At 41.0% G+C, this 10,178-nt stretch overlaps 1 long non-coding RNA gene across 1 annotated transcript in view; it reads left to right on the top strand.

Annotated features, from left to right (window-relative positions):
* The first annotated feature begins 835 nt into the window (after nucleotides 1–835).
* LOC136838094 (uncharacterized) overlaps nucleotides 836–10,178 on the top strand; it is a 13,270-nt gene continuing 3,927 nt past the window's right edge. Inside the window, exon 1 of the long non-coding RNA XR_010852861.1 lies at nucleotides 836–1,021. This is a non-coding gene — a long non-coding RNA (uncharacterized lncRNA). The remainder of the gene's footprint in view (nucleotides 1,022–10,178) is intronic.

The following is a 10,178-nucleotide window of genomic DNA, read 5'->3' as shown; positions in this document are numbered from 1 at the left end:
GAAGACTATCATTTTCTCAAACTAGAGCATAGTCATTCATGTAATGATGGCCACCTCCGGCGATTCCGGAGGAAATCTTTGGTAAGGGGTCCTTTTTATTTTTTTTTTTTTTTGGGGGCCCAGGTGTCCAATTCAGCTGAAGAAAGAATCTTCAAGGAGTCTTCAGGGATTCTTCGGTGAAGATTTTGGCGTCAATACTAAGACTATCATTTTCTCAAACTAGAGCATAGTCATAAAGGCTACCAGCTATATAAATGGTAGAAATTACCCATGAAATTGAAAAATTACACCTGTTATACTGCTGAAGAAAGAGTCTTCAAGGAGTCTTCAGGGAATCTTGGGTGAGGATTTTGGAGCCAATATGAAGACTATCATTTTCTAAAACTAGAGCATAGTCATTCATGTAATGATGGCCACCTCCGGCGATTCCGGAGGAAATCTTTGGTAAGGGGACCTTTTTTTTTTTGGGGCCCAGAGTTCCAATTCAGCTGAAGAAACAATCTTCAAAGAGTCTTCAGGGATTCTTCGGTGAAGATTTTGGAGCTAATACGAAGACTATCATTTTCTCAAACTAGAGCATAGTCATTCATGTAATGATGGCCACCTCCGGCAATTCCGGAGGAAATCTTTGGTAAAGGGTCCTTTTTTTTTTTTTTTGTGGGGCCCAGGGGTCCAGTTCAGCTGAAGAAAGAATCTTCAAGGAGTCTTCAGGGATTCTTCGGTGAAGATTTTGGCGCCAATACGAAGACCATCATTTTCTCAAACTAGAGCATAGTCATTCATGTAATGATGGCTACCTCCGGCGATTCGGAGGAAATCTTTGTAAGGGTCCTTTTTTTTTTTTTTTTTGTGGGGCCCAGGGGTCCAATTCAGCTGAAGAAAGAATCTTCAAGGAGTCTTCAGGGATTCTTCGGTGAATATTTTGGAGCCAATACAAAGATATCATTTTCTCAACCTAGAGCATAGTCATTCATGTAATGATGGCCACCTCCGGTGATTCCGGAGGAAACCTTTGGTAGGGGTCCTTTTTTTTTTTTTTTTTTTTTTTTTTTGTGGGGCCCAGGGGTCCAGTTCAGCTGAAGAAAGAATCTTCAAGGAGTCTTCAGGGATTCTTCGGTGAAGATTTTGGCGCCAATACGAAGACTATCATTTTCTCAAACTAGAGCATAGTCATTCATATAATGATGGCCACCTCCGGCGATTCCGGAGGAAATCTTTGGGAAGGGGTCCTTTTTTGTTTTGTTTTTTTTTGGGGTCCAGGGGTCCAATTCAGCTGAAGACAGAATCTTCAAGGAGTCTTCAGGGATTCTTTGGTGAAGATTTTGGCGTCAATACGAAGACTATCTTTTTCTCAAACTAGAGCATAGTCATTCATGTAATGATGGCCACCTCCGGCGATTCCGGAGGAAATCTTTGGTAAGGGGTCCTTTTTTTTTTTTTTTGTGGGGCCCAGGGGTCCAATTCAGTTGAAGAAAGAATCTTCAAGGAGTCTTCAGGGATTCTTTGGTGAAGATTTTGGCGCCAATACTAAGACTATCATTTTCTCAAACTAGAGCATAGTCATAAGGCTACCAGCTATATAAATGGTAGAAATTACCCTTGAAATTGAAAAATGACACCTGTTATACTGCTGAAGAAAGAGTCTTCAAGGAGTCTTCAGGGAATCTTGGGTGAGGATTTTGGAGCCAATATGAGGACTATCATTTTCTAAAACTAGAGCATAGTCATTCATGTAATGATGGGCACCTCCGGCGATTACGGAGGAAATCTCTGGTAAGGGGTCCTTTTTTTTTTTTTTTGTGGGGCCCAGGGGTCCAATTCAGCTGAAGAAAGAATCTTCAAAGAGTCTTCAGGGATTCTTCGGTGAAGATTTTGGAGCCAATACGAAGACTATCATTTTCTCAAACTAGAGCATAGTTATTCATGTAATGATGGCTACCTCCGGCGATTCCGGAGGAAATCTTGGGTAAGGGGTCCTTTTTTGTTTTTTTTGTGGGGCCCAGGGGTCCAATTCAGCTGAAGAAAGAATCCTCAAGGAGTCTTCAGGTATTCTTCGGTGAAGATTTTGGAGCCAATACGAAGACTATCATTTTCTCAAACTAGAGCATAGTCATTCATGTAATGATGGCCACCTCCAGTGATTCCGGATGAAATCTTTGGTAAGGGGTCCTCTTTTGTTTTTTTTTTTTTTTGTGGGGCCCAGGGGTCCAGTTCAGCTGAAGAAAGAATCTTCAAGGAGTCTTCAGGGATTCTTCGGTGAAGATTTTGGCGCCAATACGAAGACTATCATTTTCTCAAACTAGAGCATAGTCATTCATGTAATGATGGCCACCTCCGGCGATTCCGGAGGAAATCTTTGGTAAGGGGTCCTTTTTTTTTTTTTGTGGGGCCCAGGAGTCCAATTCAGCTGAAGAAAGAATCTTCAAGGAGTCTTCAGTGATTCTTCGGTGAAGATTTTGCCGCCAATACGAAGACTATCATTTTCTCAAACTAGAGCTTAGTCATTCATGTAATGATGGTGACCTCCGGTGATTCCGGAGGAAATCTTTGGTAAGGGGTCCTTTTTAGTTTTTTTTTGTGGGGCCCAGGGGTCCAATTCAGCTGAAGAAAGAATCTTCAAGGAGTCTTCAGGGATTCTTCGGTGAAGATTTTGGAGCCAATACGAAGACTATCATTTTCTCAAACTAGAGCATAGTCATTCATGTAATGATGGCCACCTCCGGCGATTCCGGAGGAAATCTTTGGTGAGGGGTCCTTTTTTTTTTTTTTTGTGGGGCCCAGGGGTCCAATTCAGCTGAAGAAAGAATATTCAAGGAGTCTTCAGGGATTCTTCGGTGAAGATTTTGGCGCCAATACGAAGACTATCATTTTCTCAAACTAGAGTATAGTCATTCATGTAATGATGGCCACCTCCGGCGATTCCGGAGGAAATCTTTGGTAAGGGGTCCTTTTTTTTTTTTTTTTTTTGTGGGGCCAAGGGGTCCAATTTAGCTGAAGAAAGAATCTTCAAGGAGTCTTCAGGGATTCTTCGGTGAAGATTTTGGCGCCAATACTAAGACTATCATTTTCTCAAACTAGAGCACAGTCATAAAGGCTACCAGCTATATAAATGGTAGAAATTACCCTTGAAATTTAAAAATGACACCTGTTATACTGCTGAAGAAAGAGTCTTCAAGGAGTCTTCAGGGAATCTTGGGTGAGGATTTTGGAGCCAATATGAGGACTATCATTTTCTCAAACTAGAGCATAGTCATTCATGTAATGATGGCCACCTCCGGCGATTCCGGAGGAAATCTTTGGTAGGGGGTCCTTTTTTTTTTTTTCGTGGGGCGCAGGGGTCCAGTTCAGCTGAAGAAAGAATCTTCAAGGAGTCTTCAGGAATTCTTCGGTGAAGATTTTGGAGCCAATACGAAGACTATCATTTTCTCAAACTAGAGCATAGTCATTCATGTAATGATGGCCACCTCCGGCGATTCCGGAGGAAATCTTTGGTAAGGAGTCCTTTTTGTTTTTGTTTTTTGTGGGGCCCAGGGGTCCAATTCAGCTGAAGAAAGAATCTTCACGGAGTCTTCAGGGATTCTTCGATGAAGATTTTGGCGCCAATACTAAGACTATCATTTTCTCAAACTAGAGCATAGTCAAAAAGGTTACCAACTATATAAATGGTAGAAATTACCCTTGAAATTGAAAAATGACACCTGTTATACTGCTGAAGAAAGTGTCTTCAAGGAGTCTTCAGGGAATCTTGGGTGATGATTTTGGAGCCAATATGAAGACTATCATTTTCTAAAACTAGAGCATAGTCATTATTGTAATGATGGCCACCTCCGGCGATTCCGGAGGAAATCTTTGGTAAGGGGTCCTTTTTTTTTTTTTTTTTGTGGGGCCCAGGGGTCCAATTCAGCTGAAGAAAGAATCTTCAAAGAGTCTTCAGGGATTCTTCGGTGAAGATTTTGGCGCCAATACAAAGACTATCATTTTCTCAAACTAGAGCATAGTCATTCATGTAATGATGGCCACCTCCGGCGATTCCGGAGGAAATCTTTGGTAAGGGGTTCTTTTTTTTTTTTTTTTTGTGTGGGGCCCAGGGGTCCAGTTCAGCTGAAGAAAGAATCTTCAAGGAGTCTTGAGGGATTCTTCGGTGAAGATTTTGGCGCCAATACGAACACTATCATTTTCTCAAACTAGAGCATAGTCATTCATGTAATGATGGCCACCTCCGGCGATTCCGGAGGAAATCTTTGGTAAGGGGTCCTTTTTTTTGGGGGCCCAGGGGTCCAATTCAGCTGAAAAAAGAATCTTCAAGGAGTCTTCAGGGATTCTTCGGTGAAGATTTTGGCGCCAATACTAAGACTATCATTTTCTCAAACTAGAGCATAGTCATAAAGGCTACCAGCTATATAAATGGTAGAAATTACCCATGAAATTGAAAAATGACACCTGTTATACTGCTGAAGAAAGAGTCTTCAAGGAGTCTTCAGGGAATCTTGGGTGAGGATTTTGGAGCCAATATGAAGACTATCATTTTCTAAAACTATAGCATTGTCAGTCATGTAATGATGGCCACCTCCGGCGATTCCGGAGGAAATCTTTGGTAAGGGGATCTTTTTTTTTTTTTGTAGGGCCCAGGGTTCCAATTCAGCTGAAGAAACAATCTTCAAAGAGTCTTCAGGGATTCTTCGGTGAAGATTTTGGAGCCAATACGAAGACTATCATTTTCTCAAACTAGAGCATAGTCATTCATGTAATGATGGCCACCTCCGGCGATTCCGGAGGAAATCTTTGGTAAGGGTCCTTTTTTTTTTTTTCTTGTGGGGCCCAGGGGTCCAGTTCAGCTGAAGAAAGAATCTTCAAGGAGTCTTCAGGGATTCTTCGGTGAAGATTTTGGCGCCAATACGAAGACTATCATTTTCTCAAACTAGAGCATAGTCATTCATGTAATGATGGCTACCTCCGGAGATTCCGGAGGAAATCTTTAGTAAAGGGTCCTTTTTGTTTTTTTTAGGGCCCAGGGTCCAATTCAGCTGAAGAAAGAATCTTCAAGGAGTCTTCAGGGATTCTTCGGTGAATATTTTGGAGCCAATACAAAGATATTATTTTCTCAAACTAGAGCATAGTCATTCATGTAATGATGGCCACCTCCGGTGATTCCGAAGGAAACCTTTTGTAGGGGTCCTTTTTTTTTTTTTTTTTTTTTGTGGGGCCCAGGGGTCCAGTTCAGCTGAAGAAAGAATCTTCAAGGAGTCTTCAGGGATTCTTTGGTGAAGATTTTGGCGTCAATACGAAGACTATCATTTTCTCAAACTAGAGCATAGTCATTCATGTAATGATGGCCACCTCTGGCGATCCCGGAGGAAATCTTTGGTAAGGGGTCCTTTTTTTTTTTTTTTTTTTTGGGGCCCAGGGTCCAATTCAGCTGAAGAAAGAATCTTCAAGGAGTCTTCAGGGATTCTTCGGTGAAGATTTTGGCGCCAATACTAAGACTATCATTTTCTCAAACTAGAGCATAGTCATAAAGGCTACCAGCTATATAAATGGTAGAAATTACCCTTGAAATTGAAAAATGACACCTGTTATACTGCTGAAGAAAGAGTCTTCAAGGAGTCTTCAGGGAATCTTGGGTGAGGATTTTGGAGCCAATATGACGGCTATCATTTTCTAAAACTAGAGCATAGTCATTCATGTAATGATGGGCACCTCCTTCGATTCCGGAGGAAATCTCTGGTAAGGGGTCTTTTTTTGTTTTTTTTTGTGGGGCCAGGGGTCCAATTCAGCTGAAGAAAGAATCTTCAAAGACTCTTCAGGGATTCTTCGGTGAAGATTTTGGAGCCAATACGAAGACTATCATTTTCTCAAACTAGAGCATAGTTATTCATGTAATGATGGCTACCTCCGGCGATTCAGGAGGAAATCTTGGGTAAAGGGTCATTTTTGTTTTTTTGTGGGGCCCAGGGTCCAATTCAGCTGAAGAAAGAATCCTCAAAGGAGTCTTCAGGTATTCTTCGGTGAAGATTTTGAGCCAATACAAAGACTATCATTTTCTCAAACTAGAGCATAGTCATTCATGTAATGATGGCCACCTCGGTGATTCCGGATGAAATCTTTGGTAAGGGTCCTCTTTTTTTTTTGTTTTTGTGGGGCCCAGGGTCCAGTTCAGCTGAAGAAAGAATCTTCAAGGAGTCTTCAGGGATTCTTCGGTGAATATTTTGGCGCCAATACGAAGACTATCATTTTCTCAAACTAGAGCATAGTCATTCATGTAATGATGGTGACCTCCGGTGATCCGAGCAAAAAACTTTGGTAAGGGTCCTTTTTTTTTTTTTTTTGTCGGGGCCCAGGGGTCCAATTCAGCTGAAGAAAGAATCTTCAAGGAGTCTTCAGGGATTCTTCGGTGAAGATTTTCGCGCCAATACGAAGACTATCATTTTCTCAAACTAGAGCATAGTCATTCATGTAATGATGGGCACCTCCAGCGATTCGGAGGAAATCTTTGGTAGGGGGTCCTTTTTTTTTTTTTTTTTTTGGGCCCAGGGTCCAGTTCAATTGAAGAAAGAATATTCAAAGGAGTCTTCAGGGATTCTTCGGTGAAGATTTTGCGCCAATACGAAGACTATCATTTTCTCAAACTAGAGTATAGTCATTCATGTAATGATGGCCACCTCGGCGATTCGGAGAAATCTTTGGTAAGGGTCCTTTTTTTTTTTTTTTTTTTTTTTTTTTTGTGGGGCCAAGGGGTCCAATTTAGCTGAAGAAAGAATCTTCAAGGAGTCTTCAGGGATTCTTCGGTGAAGATTTTGGCGCCAATACTAAGACTATCATTTTCTCAAACTAGAGCATAGTCATAAAGGCTACCAGCTATATAAATGGTAGAAATTACCTTTGAAATTTAAAAATGACACCTGTTATTCTGCTGAAGAAAGAGTCTTCAAAGGAGTCTTCAGGGAATCTTGGGTGAGGATTTTGGAGCCAATATGAGGACTATCATTTTCTCAAACTAGAGCATAGTCATTCATGTAATGATGGCCACCTCCGGCGATTCCGGAGGAAATCTTTGGTAGGGGGTCCTTTTTTTTTTTTCGTGGGGCGCAGGGGTCCAGTTCAGCTGAAGAAAGAATCTTCAAGGAGTCTTCAGGAATTCTTCGGTGAAGATTTTGGAGCCAATACGAAGACTATCATTTTCTCAAACTAGAGCATAGTCATTCATGTAATGATGGCCACCTCCGGCTTTTTTTGTGGTTTGATTGATTCGGAGGAAATCTTTGGTAAGGGGTCCTTTTTTTTTTTTTTTGTGGGGCCCAGGGGTCCAATTCAGCTGAAGAAAGAATCTTCAAGGAGTCTTCAGGGATTCTTCGATGAAGATTTTGGCGCCAATACTAAGACTATCATTTTCTCAAACTAGAGCATAGTCATAAAGGCTACCAACTATATAAATGGTAGAAATTACCCTTGAAATTGAAAAATGACACCTGTTATACTGCTGAAGAAAGAGTCTTCAAGGAGTCTTCAGGGAATCTTGGGTGATGATTTTGGAGCCAATATAAGACTATCATTTTCTAAAACTAGAGCATAGTCATTCATGCAATGACACCCCAGCGATTCCGAGGAAATCTTTTGGTAAGGGGTCCTTTTTTTTTTTTTTTTTGTGGGGACCCAGGGGTCCAATTCTGCTGAAGAAAGAATCTTCAAAGAGTCTTCAGGGATTCTTCGGTGAAGATTTTGCGCCAATACAAAGACTATCTGTTTTTCTCAAACTAGAGCATAGTCATTCATGCAATGATGGCCACCTCCGGCGATTTCGGAGGAAATCTTTGGTAAGGGGTCTTTTTTTTTTTTTTGTGGGGCCCAGGGGTCCAGTTCAGCTGAAGAAAGAATCTTCTGGAGTCTTGAGGATTCTTCGGTGAAGATTTTGGAGCCAATACGAACACTATCATTTTCTCAAACTAGAGCATAGTCATTCATGTAATGATGGCCCTCCGGCGATTTCGGAGGAAATCTTTGGTAAAGGGGTCTTTTTTTTTTTTTTGGGGCCCAGGGGTCCAATTCAGCTGAAAAAGAATCTTCAAAGGAGTCTTCAGGGATTCTTCGGTGAAGATTTTGGCGCCAATACTAAGACTATCATTTCCTCAAACTAGAGCATAGTCATAAAGGCTACCAGCTATAGAAATGGTAGAAATTACCCATTTTTTTTTGAAAATGACACCTGTTATACAGCTGAAGAAAGAATCTCCAAGGAGTGTTCAGGGATTCTTGGGTGAAGATTTTGTGCCAAAATGAAGACTATCATTTTCTAAACTAGAGCATAGTCATTCATGTAATGATGGCCACCTCCCGGCGATTCCGAGGAAATCTTTGGTAAGGGTCCTTTTTCGTTTTTTTTTGTGGGGCCCAGGGTCCAATTCAGCTGAAGAAAGAATCTTCAAGGAGTCTTCAGGGTTCTTCGGTGAAGATTTTGGCGCCAATACGAAGACTATCATTTTCTCAAACTAGAGCTTAGTCATTCATGTAATGATGGCCACCTCCGGCGATTCGGAGGAAATCTTTTGTAAGGGGTCCTTTTTTTTTTTTTTTGTAGGGGCCCAGGGTCCAATTCAGCTGAAGAAAGAATCTTCAAGTTGTCTTCAGGGATTCTTGGTGAAGATTTTGCGCCAATACTAAGACTATCATTTTCTCAAACTAGAGCATAGTCATTCATGTAAGAAGCTACCACCGCGATATAAATGGTAGAAATTACTTTTTTTTTTTGAAAAATGACACCAGGGTTATTCAGCTGAAGAAAGAGTCTTCAAGGAGTCTTCAGGGATTCTTGGGTGAAGATTTTGGAGCCAATGAAGACTATCATTTTCTAAAACTAGAGCATTGTCATTCATGTAATGATGGCCACCTCCTTCGATTCGGAGGAAATCTTTGGTAAGGGGGTTTTTTTGTGGGGCCTAGGGTCCAATTCAGCTGAAGAAATAATCTTCAAAGAGTCTTCAGGGATTCTTCGGTGAAGATTTTGGGCCAATACGAAGACTATCATTTCTCAAACTAGAGCATAGTCATTCATGTAATGATGGCCACCTCCGGCGATTCGGAGGAAATCTTTGGTAAGGGTCCTTTTTTGTTTTTTTTTTTTTTTTTGGGGCCCAGGGTCCAGTTCAGCTGAAGAAAGATTCTTCAAGGGTCTTCAGGATTCTTGGTGAAGATTTTGCGCCAACATGAAGACTATCATTTTCTCAAACTAGAGCATAGTCATTCATGTAATGATGGCCACCTCCGGCGATTTCGGAGGAAATCTTAGTAAGGGTCCTTTTTTTTTTTTTTTTTTTTTAAAATGGCACTAGGGTCCAGTTCAGCTGAAGAAAGAGTCTTCAAGGAGTCTTCAGGATTCTTCGGTGAAGATTTTGGCGCCAATATGAAGACTATCATTTTCTCAAACTAGAGCATAGTCATTCATGTAATGATGGCACCTCCAGCGATTAAAATCTTGGTAAGGGGTCCTTTTTTGTTTTTTTTGGGCCCAGGGTCAGTTCAGCTGAAGAAAGAATCTTTAAGGAGTCTTCAGGGATTCTTGGTGAAGATTTTGGAGCCAATATGAAGACTATCATTTTAAAAAACTAGAGCATAGTTATTAATGTAATAATGGCCACCTCCGGCAATTCCGGAGGAAATCTTTGGTAAGTGGTCATTTTTTGTTTTTTTTGTGGGGCCCAGGGGTCCAATTCAGCTGAAGAAAGAATCTTCAAAGAGTCTTCAGGGATTCTTCGATGAAGATTTTGAAGCCAATACGAAGACTATCATTTTCTCAAACTAGAGCATAGTCATTCATGTAATGATGGCCACCAACTCTATAAATGGTAGAAATTATCCTTTTTTTTTGAAAAATGACTAGGGTTATTTAGCTGAAGAAAGAGTCTTCAAGGAGTCTTCAGGGATTCTTGGGTGAAGATTTTGGAGCCAATATGAAGACTATCATTTCTAAAACTAGAGCATAGTCATTCATGTAATGATGGCCACCTCCGGCGATTCCGGAGGAAATCTTTGGTAAGGGGTAGTTTTTTTTTTTGGGGCCCAGGAGTCCAATTCAGCTGAAGAAAGAATCTTCAAGGAGTCTTCAGGGATTCTTCGGTGAAGATTTTGCGCTTAATAAAGACTATCATTTTCTCAAACTAGAGCATAGTCATTCATGTAATGATGGC

This window comes from Macrobrachium rosenbergii, unplaced genomic scaffold, assembly GCF_040412425.1.
Source record: "Macrobrachium rosenbergii isolate ZJJX-2024 unplaced genomic scaffold, ASM4041242v1 13917, whole genome shotgun sequence".
Classification (NCBI taxonomy): Eukaryota; Metazoa; Arthropoda; class Malacostraca; order Decapoda; family Palaemonidae; genus Macrobrachium; species Macrobrachium rosenbergii.
Note: the sequence above shows the minus strand (reverse complement) of the source record. Positions and strands in the feature narration are given on the sequence as shown.